Below are 13,402 nucleotides of genomic sequence, written 5' to 3' on the forward strand. Positions count from 1 at the left end.
AGTAGGCATGCCACCTGGTCCGGGGGCATGGGTGTATCCGGTTGGGACCGAGAAGGGGGCACCCCTTAGGGCGCGCGATAGAAATTTGATCCCATGCTACGCGAGGTTGTAGCCTCCCCACTTAGAGTTTTGCTTAACAAGTGTCGCGGGTGATTCCCGACACAAGTAAAGTTAAGCTGGTGTGTGCAAGTCAGGCGTGTTGTCAACTAAAAGGCCGTAGACGGAATTAGTCCCGATGGATTACAGGAATCCGTTACTCGTGGGCAAAGAGTACACCCTCTGCAGAGATTAAACCTATTCGAATAGCCGTGTCCATGGTTAAGGACTACAGTCTGGGATGGGTCAAGTGTCGGTCTTAGTGTCGGTCTTCGAAGGAGAAACTACTAAACCCGAATATTGATTATGACTTGTGATATATGATGGTTATGGTTATTATCATTATGGACTAACCGTTTGCATTGTTTGAAATAAGGAATATCCCTGGGACGATACCACCTCCTGGATATTCACTATGATTATGTTTTCATATAAGCCCCTTATGTGGCGTCGCTCAGACACCCGACTGCGGCATGTTTGTTATTTCATTTTCATATAAGCCCTTTATGTGGTGTCGCTCAGACGCCCGACTGTGGCAGGTTCGTTATTTCATTTACTTACAAGCCCTTTATGTGGCGTCGCTTAGACGCCCGACTGTGGCATGCTTGTTATTTTATTTACTTTATAAGCCCTTTATGTGGTGTCGCTTAGACGCCCGACTGTGGCATGCTTGTTATTACCTTATACGCCCTTCATGTGGTGTCGCTAAGATGCCCGATTGAGGCATGCTCACTTTTACTATCCTTTCAAGACGTCACTTCAGACATCCGATCGGTGCTTTTTATTACTATTCTGTCATTACCTATTCCTGTTGCATATAAATAACCTGCTTGCATGCATCGGGATTTCTTTTCATGACTGACGTTGTGATTATAGAATATTTTCATAGCATGAATATCGTTTGCTATATTATACCCGTGTTCATAATGTTTGCAAGTACATTCAAAAGTACTCACTGGCTTGTCCCTGGCTATTGTCTTGGCCAGATTGCTTGCTTGGAGAGGAGCATTGCGATGACAGCCTCGGAACCTAAGCAACGGTGATAGCAGCCTCGCGAAGATAGGAGTTAACCTGGTCAGCTGTTCCTGTGGGAAATGGAGTCCCATAGACCGTAGCGAACCACCAACCGCTTCCGCCATCGACCACTAGAAACCAATTGTTGTACTCACAGACCCGAATGGTTTTGTACTGGACTTTTTTTTTGCTTGAAATTTCTGTATCAAGTTGGTGCCTCATCAGCTAACAGTAATCCTGGGGCTGGTGAGCACAACGGCCATTTTCTGGAAATTAATACCCGGAAAACCGGTCGCGACAAACGTGGTATCAGAGCCAGGCTGACCATTGGCTGACCCTATCCTAGCCAGGTCAATAAACCTAGGTTAACCAACCCACTAGAGCTTAACCGAACCCCAGCCAAGCTTCCCTTGCAAGATAGCCATACAGTGACCCGACACCTTTTGGCAGTCGGTGCCCAACCTATTACCTAACCTGTCGATCATGCGCCAGTGACCGAATCCTGAATAGTCTTTTTCGCAAGCGTGCGAAGCAAGACTCCATCCCCTTTTCTATAAAAGGGCACGCTAGCCTCAACCCAACACGGCACAGCCTCTACCCAAACCGAGCTAAAATGCCAGGACCCATCGTCCACATTGAGACCACAGCAACCAACCTTGGAGGTTTTGTGACCGTGCTAGCAAACCTCACCCGCCGTGCCTTTGCGTTAGGAGAACCCCCAGAATATGTGGTGTCCCAAGGGTCCGAGAGGTGAGAGCCGTCAATTCTGGACCACTGTGCAAGTCTATGGTAGGGGTCTATCGCCAGAACGCCCCTACAGGTTCACCGAAAGGACAACTTCTTTTGAGCCACAAGCCATCCAACTAGCTGCTCAAGAAGCTATAGTTCAACTCTGGCACTTGTCACCCAGAGTTTACTGTCGCTCCTTCTACTACTACCCCAGCCGTGATAGATACGGTAGACCACCCCGAGTTGTCAACGGAGATCACGAGACAGATCCTGCATTGTTGCACCTAGTGCGCTATGTAGGTGCACTAGAAGGATTGTTCAATCAAATCACCCTTGATCTGATCGCGGCTCATGGAGAACTGATTCGCCAAGCCCCGATAAGAAGAGAAGATGAGCCCGACGCCGACAACCCAGTCGTGCTATTCGGACAACGAATCGAGACCTTGAGGTCAGCCCCAGCCACCAACCAAGGTGCTTTGATGACCCCAGAAGCGCTTCGTCGCCTTTTGGGAACACACTCCAACGGGATTGTGGCCAACAATCCCCGCGATGGTCATCATCGCTACCCCGACCCTGCAGTTCCTCCACCCCCTCCAGCTAACCCCGACGGCGAAGCCGATGGAGAAGCCTCGACATTCGCAAGGCACACCCGCTTGGATATGAACGAGGTAGACTAAGTCACTCGAGTAGTGTTGAGTCCTAGTGTATCCTCTTGTGACCATGTATATAAACGCAGCCTGTCATCGTGCCTCTGTTTTAAATAGTAACCTTGCATGGGTATGTTAGCACATAGTTGCATATTTTCCGGGCACAACTACCAAAACCACCCCGACAACTCCACAGTGATACTTCACTTTGGTGAGATATGTATCTGTGGCTTTGACCCCGACCCTTGGAGCTGAGCTGGCAAAATCATTACCTTTCACCACGGAAAAATGACCCATCTCCGGTGCTATAAATAGGCCACCGCGTGACCCTGCGAAACACCCCTCATCTTGTCCACCATCCTCACAACCATTTCTTGCCATGCCGAGCCCTAGTATTCATCTGAGAACTCCAGATGCAACCCCGGGTAGTTTTGTCAAGATATTGTGGGATTTTACCTGCAGTACCATGGGCGCTACCCAGCCACCCCGGTATGAGCTATTCAAATCAAGAATCACCCCTTCCACCTCGAGATATCGGGCAGCAGTACACATCCCACCCGTAAACTCAAACCAAGACCCAACGGAGGTCTCCTTCGTAGGAAAATCAATGCCAACCGCACATATGGCCATAGAAGCTGCTGCATACGAAGCGCTTGCTAGCCTTCGATTCGCGGTACCCTATGCCAGCGAACGAGGGTATTATTACTTTCCGAGCCGTGCAGCACCCGGAGAAGTAACATCTTTTCCTGGCGGACGAATTGAGAGAGACCCACTACTGGCCAACCTTGTTCAGTACGTCATCGCTCAAGAACCTTTAACCCAACGTGTGATGGGTTGTCTCCAGAGCCTCGCGGATTTAAATCCTCAGATCGCCATTGGCAGAACTCTATGGCCTGACCAAGACAGACACATACATAAACTGGTCAATCCACTTCCCCCGATAGAAGAGGAATGAGTCCCAGTACCAGAGACGTTTTCTCGGGACCCTGTCCAGTTACCGTTTCCATTTTAGACGTTGCTGCTATGTTCTTTGTTGCAACATTTATTTATGTGTGTGACTTATGCGTGATACCCTGAGTTTGTGCGACAAGTCAATTATTTGGCTTCTACTAATGTGTGTAGTTTTGTTGTGGTTTATGCTCCTTTAAATTAACCGTTTCCCTCGCGAAAAAAATCCCGGAATAAGATTTCTTTTCCTGGAGCTGCTGCATCGTACACCTTCTCACGATGTGGATTATTTTATTTCACACAGCACCACGACAGCAGACTCACAACCACAATCGCTCGAACGCATACCCTACTTGCAAAAACACGTGACCGTGGAGTATTTGTTTTTCAAAACAATCTTTAGCAAATCTCGAGGACGAGATTTTTCATCACGGGGGTAGTGTTGTGACACCCCAAAATTTTAACTTTGTTTGTTAATTAAAATTTTGCCAGGAGATTAAAACTTTTATTTTCTGGGCTCCCTTTTGATTTTTTTGAACCATTTTTCTCCCTTGTTATGATGGAGTTTTTCCCCAAAGTGAAAACTTTTCAAATATGTTATTGGACTTGTTTAACCTCTCTAGAAAAACTTTTATTTTATTAGTAGAACAAATTACATAATTAATTTGCTTGATCTTTATTTTCTTGAAAAATGGTTTTTCAAGGTTATAAGGCCATATTTGAACTACAACCATTTGATAAATTCACTTAAAATTCCAACCAAAATTTGGAGATTTCATGTGATGTTTTTAAATCACTTTTATACAAAAATATCTTTTATACATGAAATATTTTGAGCTCTGCACCCAATTTTCTTCTCTGGTCCAGAGTGCAATTTTTCACTACAACTCATTTAAATATTTCTTTCTAGCCTCCACCAAAATTATGGGATGATGGTAGTAGCATATGATTCAACTTTATGCAAAAACCCAGTGATGTTATTTGAAAAACTTGAGTGAACCAACCTCACTTTCATTCTGGTCCAACTTGAGGATTTGTACAGCAACCACAGTTTTAGTTGCTCCTTTTTCCATGATTCCTTTTCCTACTTGTAGTCCTCCCTACTAAACCCCTAAGTCCAGGAGCATGCACCCATTGGATCATTTTTGGTTCATGAAATGATGCCATTTACCTCCTGTCCAAAATTGCAGTTTTAAAAATCTTGCACTATCAAGTTTCTGCATTTGGCAAACTAACCTCACCACCCTCTTATGCATCTAATGAGACCACCATCTGGAAGTTTTGGCCACTCCAAGTAATGCCTAGGTGCCTTTGGCATTTCGTCAAACACCTTGAGTGCATGAACAGCTTTGACATGACTTTTGTCATTGCACTGTGAACTTGCACCTATGGACAAACTAGCATGTCCACTAAACTCCCAGCTACTCCTAACCTAGGTCTGGTAAATGCCAGCCTCACCAGAGACCTCTAGCATGCCCTGGCATTTTGTCGAGCACGTTCCGTGCGTGCTCTGGGCGCGAGCAGAGCACGCGTTTTGCACGTGCCGCGCCCGAGCCGCCGTGTCGCGCCCCTGGTTTTTACCTCACTGCAGAGCCGGGCCACACGCTCCCCTTCTCACCGCATCACGCCAAGAAGCCCCTCGCCACGTCCCCGGCAGGCTAGGAGCTAGCCGCCACGGCCGCCCGACAGCCCCTGCTCAGGTCGGCGCCGCCCGAGCCTCTCCCGCTCGCCACCTGCCTCCTGGAGCAGCGCGAGCTCATCCACAAGCGTGGCCCCTAGCGCTCGTTGCCGCCACGACGCCCTAGCTACAGTATGGCGGTCGCCGACGACCTTATCCACGGCCGCCGCGGAACCGCCTTGCCTCGCCTATAAAAGGAAGCCCCGAGCTCGTCCCCGCACTCATGCAACCTCAGTCAACTCCTCTAGTTCCCCCATGGCAGCCAATCGACCCGAGGAGGTCGTCTTCTTCCTCTCCGGCAACTCCTGCCGCCGCTACTGCCCCGGCCATTCCGGCACCACCAGGGCCTCCCCCTCTCCACTATCTTCACGAGAAGCTCTCTCTCTCTCTCTTCCGTGAACCCATCCCCCTGCTCGATTCCAATCGGGAACCACCGTAGCCCCAAATCCACTTTGCCCGACGGCCACCGTCCGCTGCGGAGCTCGCCGACGGCAGCTCCGTCCACCCCAGAGACCAAGGTGACCACCGGAGTGACCGCCTCGGCCCCCTGAGCCCGCCGGTGACCTCTGTTTCTCGAACGGCGCCGCCATTCGCCGGCGAGCGTCGCCAGAGTTCCGCCCCCTCTCTGGCAGAGGAAGAGGAGGGAAGGTGGACTAGTCAAACCTGACCAGTGGGCCAGGCGGGCCCACTTTCAGTGACACACGTTCGGTCCACGCTGGATAAGTGGAGGCGCGTTTCTAGAATACGCCTTCGACGTGTACGTATATTCGAAACGTTTTTCTTTTTCTGTGTTAATTTTAAATAACAGATTTTTACCAAAACTTTGACTGAGCTTAACTATTTAAATACAACTCCAAATGAGTTGATTCTTTTTCCTACATCCCTCAAATTCTGTCTAGTTTATTTTGAGATTTATTTGAAAATTTTCCAAACAACTTTTTTGTACTGTTTTTGAAATATGTGTTATTTGCATATTTTTGAAAATAGGATTTTGGAAGAGAAGAAAGCTTTCAAAAGATTTGGAGTGTACCCTGCCCTTCCACACCATGAAGGCAAGCATCTTGAACCCTGGCATAATATTTTTGATGTGTTGGTTGACATGATTATAACACCACCTTATTTCGGAGAACTCATTATTTTATGTGATGATGCGATCATTTGCATGAATGCATATTAGTAATTTCCTTGCTGTTGGAAATGAATATACTTGTGATGGTAAGCATCCTCATGTGCCTTGCATGCATGCCGGAAAGGAATCCGGGAAAGCCTCTGCCTTGGGTAGGCGTGAGCTTGTCGCCGGTCTCCGTCGGGACGGTTATGTCCGGTATGGCATAGTAAGGTATAATGGGTGGTGATTTTGTTGGTCGAAATATATTTGATATACATGTCATGCAGCGAATTTATAAGCCTCCCGAGTCGGCCATAGATCGAGTCTTGTTGCAGTAACCCCCATACTTGTTTTGTACTGCCACTAGTCCCTGCCGTAGGTAGGGTATGGTTCAGTAAGTTGTTAACCCTTGTCTTGGCACACACCGTACAGAGAGGCCATGGTGGAAGATACCGGTTGTAGCCAGTAGGCATGCCACCTGGTCCGGGGGCACGGGTGTATCCGGTTGGGACCGAGAAAGGGGCACCCCTTAGGGCGCGCGATAGAAATTTGATCCCATGCTACGCGAGGTTGTAGCCTCCCCAGTTAGAGTTTTGCTTAACAAGTGTCGCGGGTGATTCCCGACACAAGTAAAGTTAAGCTGGTGTGTGCAAGTCAGGCGTGTTGTCAACTAAAAGGCCGTAGACGGAATTAGTCCCGATGGATTACAGGAATCCGTTACTCGTGGGTAAAGAGTACACCCTCTGCAGAGATTAAACCTATTCGAATAGCCGTGTCCATGGTTAAGGACTACAGTCTGGGATGGGTCAAGTGTCGGTCTTAGTGTCGGTCTTCGAAGGAGAAACTACTAAACCAGAATATTGATTATGACTTGTGATATATGATGGTTATGGTTATTATCATTATGGACTAACCGTTTGCATTGTTTGAAATAAGGAATATCCCTGGGACGGTACCACCTCCTGGATATTCACTATGATTATGTTTTCATATAAGCCCCTTATGTGGCGTCGCTCAGACACCCGACTGCGGCATGTTTGTTATTTCATTTTCATATAAGCCCTTTATGTGGCGTCGCTCAGACGCCCGACTGTGGCAGGTTCGTTATTTCATTTACTTACAAGCCCTTTATGTGGCGTCGCTTAGACGCCCGACTGTGGCATGCTTGTTATTTTATTTACTTTATAAGCCCTTTATGTGGTGTCGCTTAGACGCCCGACTGTGGCATGCTTGTTATTTTATTTACTTTATAAGCCCTTTATGTGGTGTCGCTTAGACGCCCGATTGTGGCATGCTTGTTATTACCTTATACGCCCTTTATGTGGTGTCACTAAGATGCCCGATTGAGGCATGCTCACTTTTACTATCCTTTCAAGACGTTGCTTCACACATCCGATCGGTGCTTTTTATTACTATTCTGTCATTACCTATTCCTGTTGGATATAAATAACCTGCTTGCATGCATCGGGATTTTTTTTCATGACTGACGTTGTGATTATAGAATATTTTCATAGCATGAATATCGTTTGCTATATTATACCCGTGTTCATAATGTTTGCAAGTATATTCAAAAGTACTCACTGGCTTGTCCCTGGCTATTGTCTTGGCCAGATTACTTGCTTGGAGAGGAGCGTTGCGATGACAGCCTCGGAACCTAAGCAACGGTGATAGCAGCCTCGCGAAGATAGGAGTTAACCTGGTCAGCTGTTCCTGTGGGAAATGGAGTCCCATAGACCATGGTGAACCACCAACCGCTTCCGCCATCGACCACTAGAAACCAATTGTTGTACTCACAGACCCGAATGGTCTTGTACTGGACTTTTTTTTGCTTGAAATTTCTGTATCATTTTGGTGCCTCATTAGCTAACAGTAATCCTGGGGCTGGTGAGCACAACGGCCATTTTCTGGAAATTAATACCCAGAAAACCGGTCGCGACAAACTTGGTATCAGAGCCAGGCTGACCATTGGCTGACCCTATCCTAGCCAGGTCAATAAAGCTAGGTTAACCAACCCACTAGACCTCAACCGAACCCCAGCCAAGCTTCCCTTGCAAGATAGCCATACAGTGACCCGACACCTTTTGGCAGTCGGTGCCCAACCTATTAACCTAACCGGTCGATCATGCGCCAGTGACCGAATCCTGAATAGTCTTAAGCGTGCGAAGGAAGACTCCGTCCCCTTTTCTATAAAAGTGCACGCTAGCCACAACCCAACACAACACAGCCTCTACCCAAACCGAGCTAAAATGCCAGGACCCATCGTCCACATTGAGACCACAGCAACCAACCTTGGAGGTTTTGTGACCGTGCTAGCAAACCTCGCCCGCCATGCCTTTGCGTTAGGAGAACCCCCAGAATATGAGGTGTACCAAGGGTCCGTGAGCGGCGAGAGCCGTCAATTCTGGGCCACTGTGCACGTCTATGGTAGGGGTCTATCCCCAGAATGCCCCTACAGGTTCACAGGAAGGACAACTTCTTTTGAGCCACAAGCCATCCAACTAGCTGCTCGAGAAGCTATAGTTCAACTCCGGCACTTGTCACCCAGAGTTAACTGTCGCTCCTTCTACTACTACCCCAGCCGTGACGGATACGGTAGACCACCCCGAGTTGTCAACGAAGATCACGAGACAGATCCTGTATTGTTGCACCTAGTGCGCTATGTAGGTGCACTAGAAGGATTGTTCGATCAAATCACCCTTGATCTGATCACGGCTCATGGAGAACTGATTCGCCAAGCCCCGGTAAGAAGAGAAGATGAGCCCGACGCCGACAACCCAGTCGTGCTGTTCGGACAACCAATCGAGACCTTGAGGTCAGCCCCAACCACTAACCAAGGTGCTTTGATGACCCAGAAGCGCTTCGTCGCCTTTTGGGAACACACTCCAACGGGATTGTGGCCAACAATCCTCGCGATGGTCATCATCGGTACCCCGACCCTGCAGTTCCTCCACCCCCTCCAGCTAACCCCGACGGCGAAGCCGATGGAGAAGCCTCGACATCCGCAAGGCACACCCGCTTGGATATGAACGAGGTAGACTAAGTCACTCGAGTAGTGTCGAGTCCTAGTGTAGCCTCATGTGACCATGTATATAAACGCAGCCTGTCATCGTGCCTCTGTTTTAAATAGTAACCTTGCATGGGTATGTCAGCACATAGTTGCATATTTTCCGGGCACAACTACCAAAACCACCCCGACAACTCCACAGTGATACGTCACTTTGGTGAGATATGTATCTGTGGCTTTGACCCCGACCCTTGGAGCTGAGCTGGCAAAATCATTACCTTTCACCACGGAAAAATGACCCAGCTCCGGTGCTATAAATAGGCCACCGCGTGAACCTGCCAAGCACCCCTCATCTTGTCCACCATCTTCACAACCATTTCTTGCCATGCCGAGCCCTAGTATTCATCTGAGAACTCCAGATGCAACCCCGGGTAGTTTTGTCAAGATATTGTAGGATTTACCTGCAGTACCATGGGCGCTACCCAGCCACCCTAGTACGAGCTATTCAAATCAAGAATCACCCCTTCCACCTCGAGATATTGGGCAGCAGTACACATCCCACCCGTAAACTCAAACCAAGACCCAACGGAGGTCTCCTTCGTAGGAAAATCTATGCCAACCCCACATATAGCGATAGAAGCTGCTGCATACGAAGCGCTTGCTCGCCTTCGATTCGCGGTACCCTATGCCAGCGAACGAGGGTATTATTACTTTCCGAGCCGTGCAGCACCCGGAGACGTAACATCTTTTCCCGGCGGACGAATTGAGAGAGACCCAGTACTGGCCAACCTTGTTCAGTACGTCATCGCTCAAGAACCTTTAACCCAACGTGTGATGGGTTGTCTCCAGAGCCTCGTGTATTTACATCCTCAGCTCGCCATCGGCAGAACTCTGAGGCCCGACCAAGAGAGACACATACATAAACTAGTCAATCCACTTCCCCAGATAGAAGAGGAATCAGTCCCAGTACCAGAGACATTTTCTCGGGACCCCGTCCAGTTAACGTTTCCATTTCAGACGTCGCTGCTGTGTTCTTTGTTGCAACATTTATTTATGTGTGTGACTTATGCGTGATACCCTGAGTTTGTGCGACGAGTCAATTATTTGGCTTCTACTAATGTGTGTAGTTTTGTTGTGGTTTATGATCCTTTAAATTAACCGTTTTCCCTCGTGAAAAAAATCCTGGAATAAGATTTCTTCTCCCGGAGCTGCTGCATCGTACACCTTATCACGACGTGGATTATTTTATTTCACACAGCACCACGACAGCAGACTCACAACCACAATCGCTCAAACGCATACCCTGCTTGCAAAAACACGTGACCGTGGAGTATTTGTTTTTCAAAACAATCTTTAGCAAATCTCGAGGATGAGATTTTTCTTAAGGGGGGTAGTGTTATGACACCCCAAAATTTTAACTTTGTTTGTTAATTAAAATTTTGCCAGGAGATTAAAACTTTTATTTTCTAGGCTCCCTTTTGATTTTTTTGAACCATTTTTCTCCCTTGTTATTATGGAGTTTTTCCCCAAAGTGAAAACTTTTCAAATATGTTATTGGACTTGTTTAACCTCTCTAGAAAAACTTATATTTTATTAGTAGAACAAATTACATAATTAATTTGCTTGATCTTTATTTTCTTGAAAAATGGTTTTTCAAGGTTATAAGGCCATATTTGAACTACAACCATTTGATAAATTCACTTAAAATTCCAACCAAAATTTGGAGATGTCATGTGATGTTTTTAAATCACTTTTATACAAAAATATCTTTTATACATGAAATATTTTGAGCTCTGCACCCAATTTTCTTCTCTGGTCCAGAGTGCAATTTTTCACTACAACTCATTTAAATATTTCTTTCTAGCCTCCAACAAAATTATGGGATGTTGGTAGTAGCATATGATTCAACTTTTTGCAAAAACCCAGTGATGTTATTTGAAAAACTTGAGTGAACCAACCTCACTTTCATTCTGGTCCAACTTGAGGATTTGTACAGCAACCACAGTTTTAGTTGCTCCTTTTTCCATGATTCCTTTTCCTACTTGTAGTCCTCCCTACTAAACCCCTAAGTCCAGGAGCATGCACCCATTGGATCATTTTTGGTTCATGAAATGATGCCATTTACCTCCTGTCCAAAATTGTAGTTTTGCAAATCTTGCACTATCAAGTTTCTGCATTTGGCAAACTAACCTCACCACCCTCTTGTGCATCTAATGAGACCACCATCCGGATGTTTTGGCCACTCGAAGTAATGCCTAGGTGCCTTTGGCATTTCGTCAAACACCTTGAGTGCATGAACAGCTTTGACATGACGTTTGTCATTGCACTGTGAACTTGCACCTATGGAAAAACTAGCATGTCCACTATACTCCCAGCTACTCCTAACCTAGGTATGCTAAGTGCCAGCCTCACCCGAGACCTCTAGCATGCCCTGGCATTTTGTCGAGCACGTTCCGTGGGTGCTCTGCGCGCGAGCAGAGGACGCGTTTTGCACGTGCCGCGCCCGAGCCGCCGCGTCGTGCCCCTGGTTTTGCCCTCACTGCAGAGCTGCGCCACATGCTCCCCTTCTCACCGCATCACGCCAAGCAGCCCCTCGCCACATCCCCGGCAGGCCAGGAGCTAGCCGCCACGGCCGCGCGACAGCCCTTGCTCAGGTCGGCGCCGCCCGAGCCTCTCCCGCTCGCCACCTGCCCCCTGGAGCAGCGCGAGCTCATCCACAAGCGTGGCCCCTAGCGCTCGTCGCTGCCATGACGCCCTAGCTACAGAATGGCGGTCGCCGGCGACCTTATCCACGGCCGCCGCGGAACCGCCTTGCCTCGCCTATAACAGGAAGCCCCGAGCTCGTCCCCGCACTCAGGCAACCTCAATCCACTCCTCTAGTTCCCCCCATGGCAGCCAATCGACCCGAGGAGGTCGTCTTCTTCCTCTCCGGCAACTCCTACCACCGCTACTGCCCCGGCCAATCCGGCACCACCAGGGCCTCCCCCTCTCCACTCTCTTCACCAGAAGCTCTCTCTCTCTCTCTCTCTCTCTCTCTCTCTCTTCTGTGAACCCATCCCCCTGCTCGATTCCGATCGGGAACCACCGTAGCCCCAAACCCACTTTGCCCGACGGCCACCGTCCGCTACGGAGCTCGCCGCTGGCAGCTCTGTCCACCCCAGAGACCAAAGTGACCATCGAAGTGACCGCCTCGACCCCCTGAGCCCGCGGGTGACCTCTGTTTCTCGAACGGCGCCGCCGTTCGCCGGCGAGCGTCGCCGGAGTTCCGCCCCCTCTTGGGAAGAGGAAGAGGAGGGAAGGTGGACTAGTCAAACCTGACCAGTGGGCCAGGCGGGCCCACTGTCAGTGACACACGCTCGGTCCACGCTGGATAAGTGGAGGCGCGTTTCCAGAATACGCCTTCGACGTGTATGTATATTCGACGTGTATGTATATTCCAAATGAGTTGATTCTTTTTCCTACATCCCTCAAATTCTGTCTAGTTTATTTTGAGATTTATTTGAAAATTTTCCAAACAACTTTTTTGTACTGTTTTTGAAATATGTGTTATTTGCATATTTTTGAAAATAGGATTTTGGAAGAGAAGAAAGCTTTCAAAAGATTTGGAGTGCACCCTGCCCTTCCACACCATGAAGGCAAGCATCTTGAACCCTGTCATAATATTTTTGATGTGTTGGTTGACACGATTATAACACCACCTTATTTCGGAGAACTCGTTATTTTATGTGATGATGCGATCATTTGCATGAATGCATATTAGTGATTTCCTTGCTGTTGGAAATGAATATACTTGTGATGGTAAGCATCCTCATGTGCCTTGCATGCATGCCGGAAAGGAATCCGGGACAGCCTCTGCCTTGGGTAGGCGTGAGCTTGTCGCCGGTCTCCGTCGGGACGGTTATGTCCGGTATGGCATAGTAAGGTATAATGGGTGGTGATTTTGTTGGTCGAAATATATTTGATATACATGTCATGCAGGGAATTTATAAGCCTCCTGAGTCGGCCATAGATTGAGTCTTGTTTCGGTAACCCCCATACTTGTTTTGTACGGCCACTAGTCCCTGCCTTAGGTAGGGTATGGTTCACTAAGTTGTTAACCCTTGTCTTGGCACACACCGTACAGAGAGGCCATGGTGGAAGATACCGGTTGTAGCCGGTAGGCATGCCACCTGGTCCGG

This window comes from Triticum urartu, chromosome 4A, assembly GCF_056163025.1.
Source record: "Triticum urartu cultivar PI428250 chromosome 4A, HENAU_Tu73, whole genome shotgun sequence".
Lineage (NCBI taxonomy): Eukaryota > Viridiplantae > Streptophyta > Magnoliopsida > Poales > Poaceae > Triticum > Triticum urartu.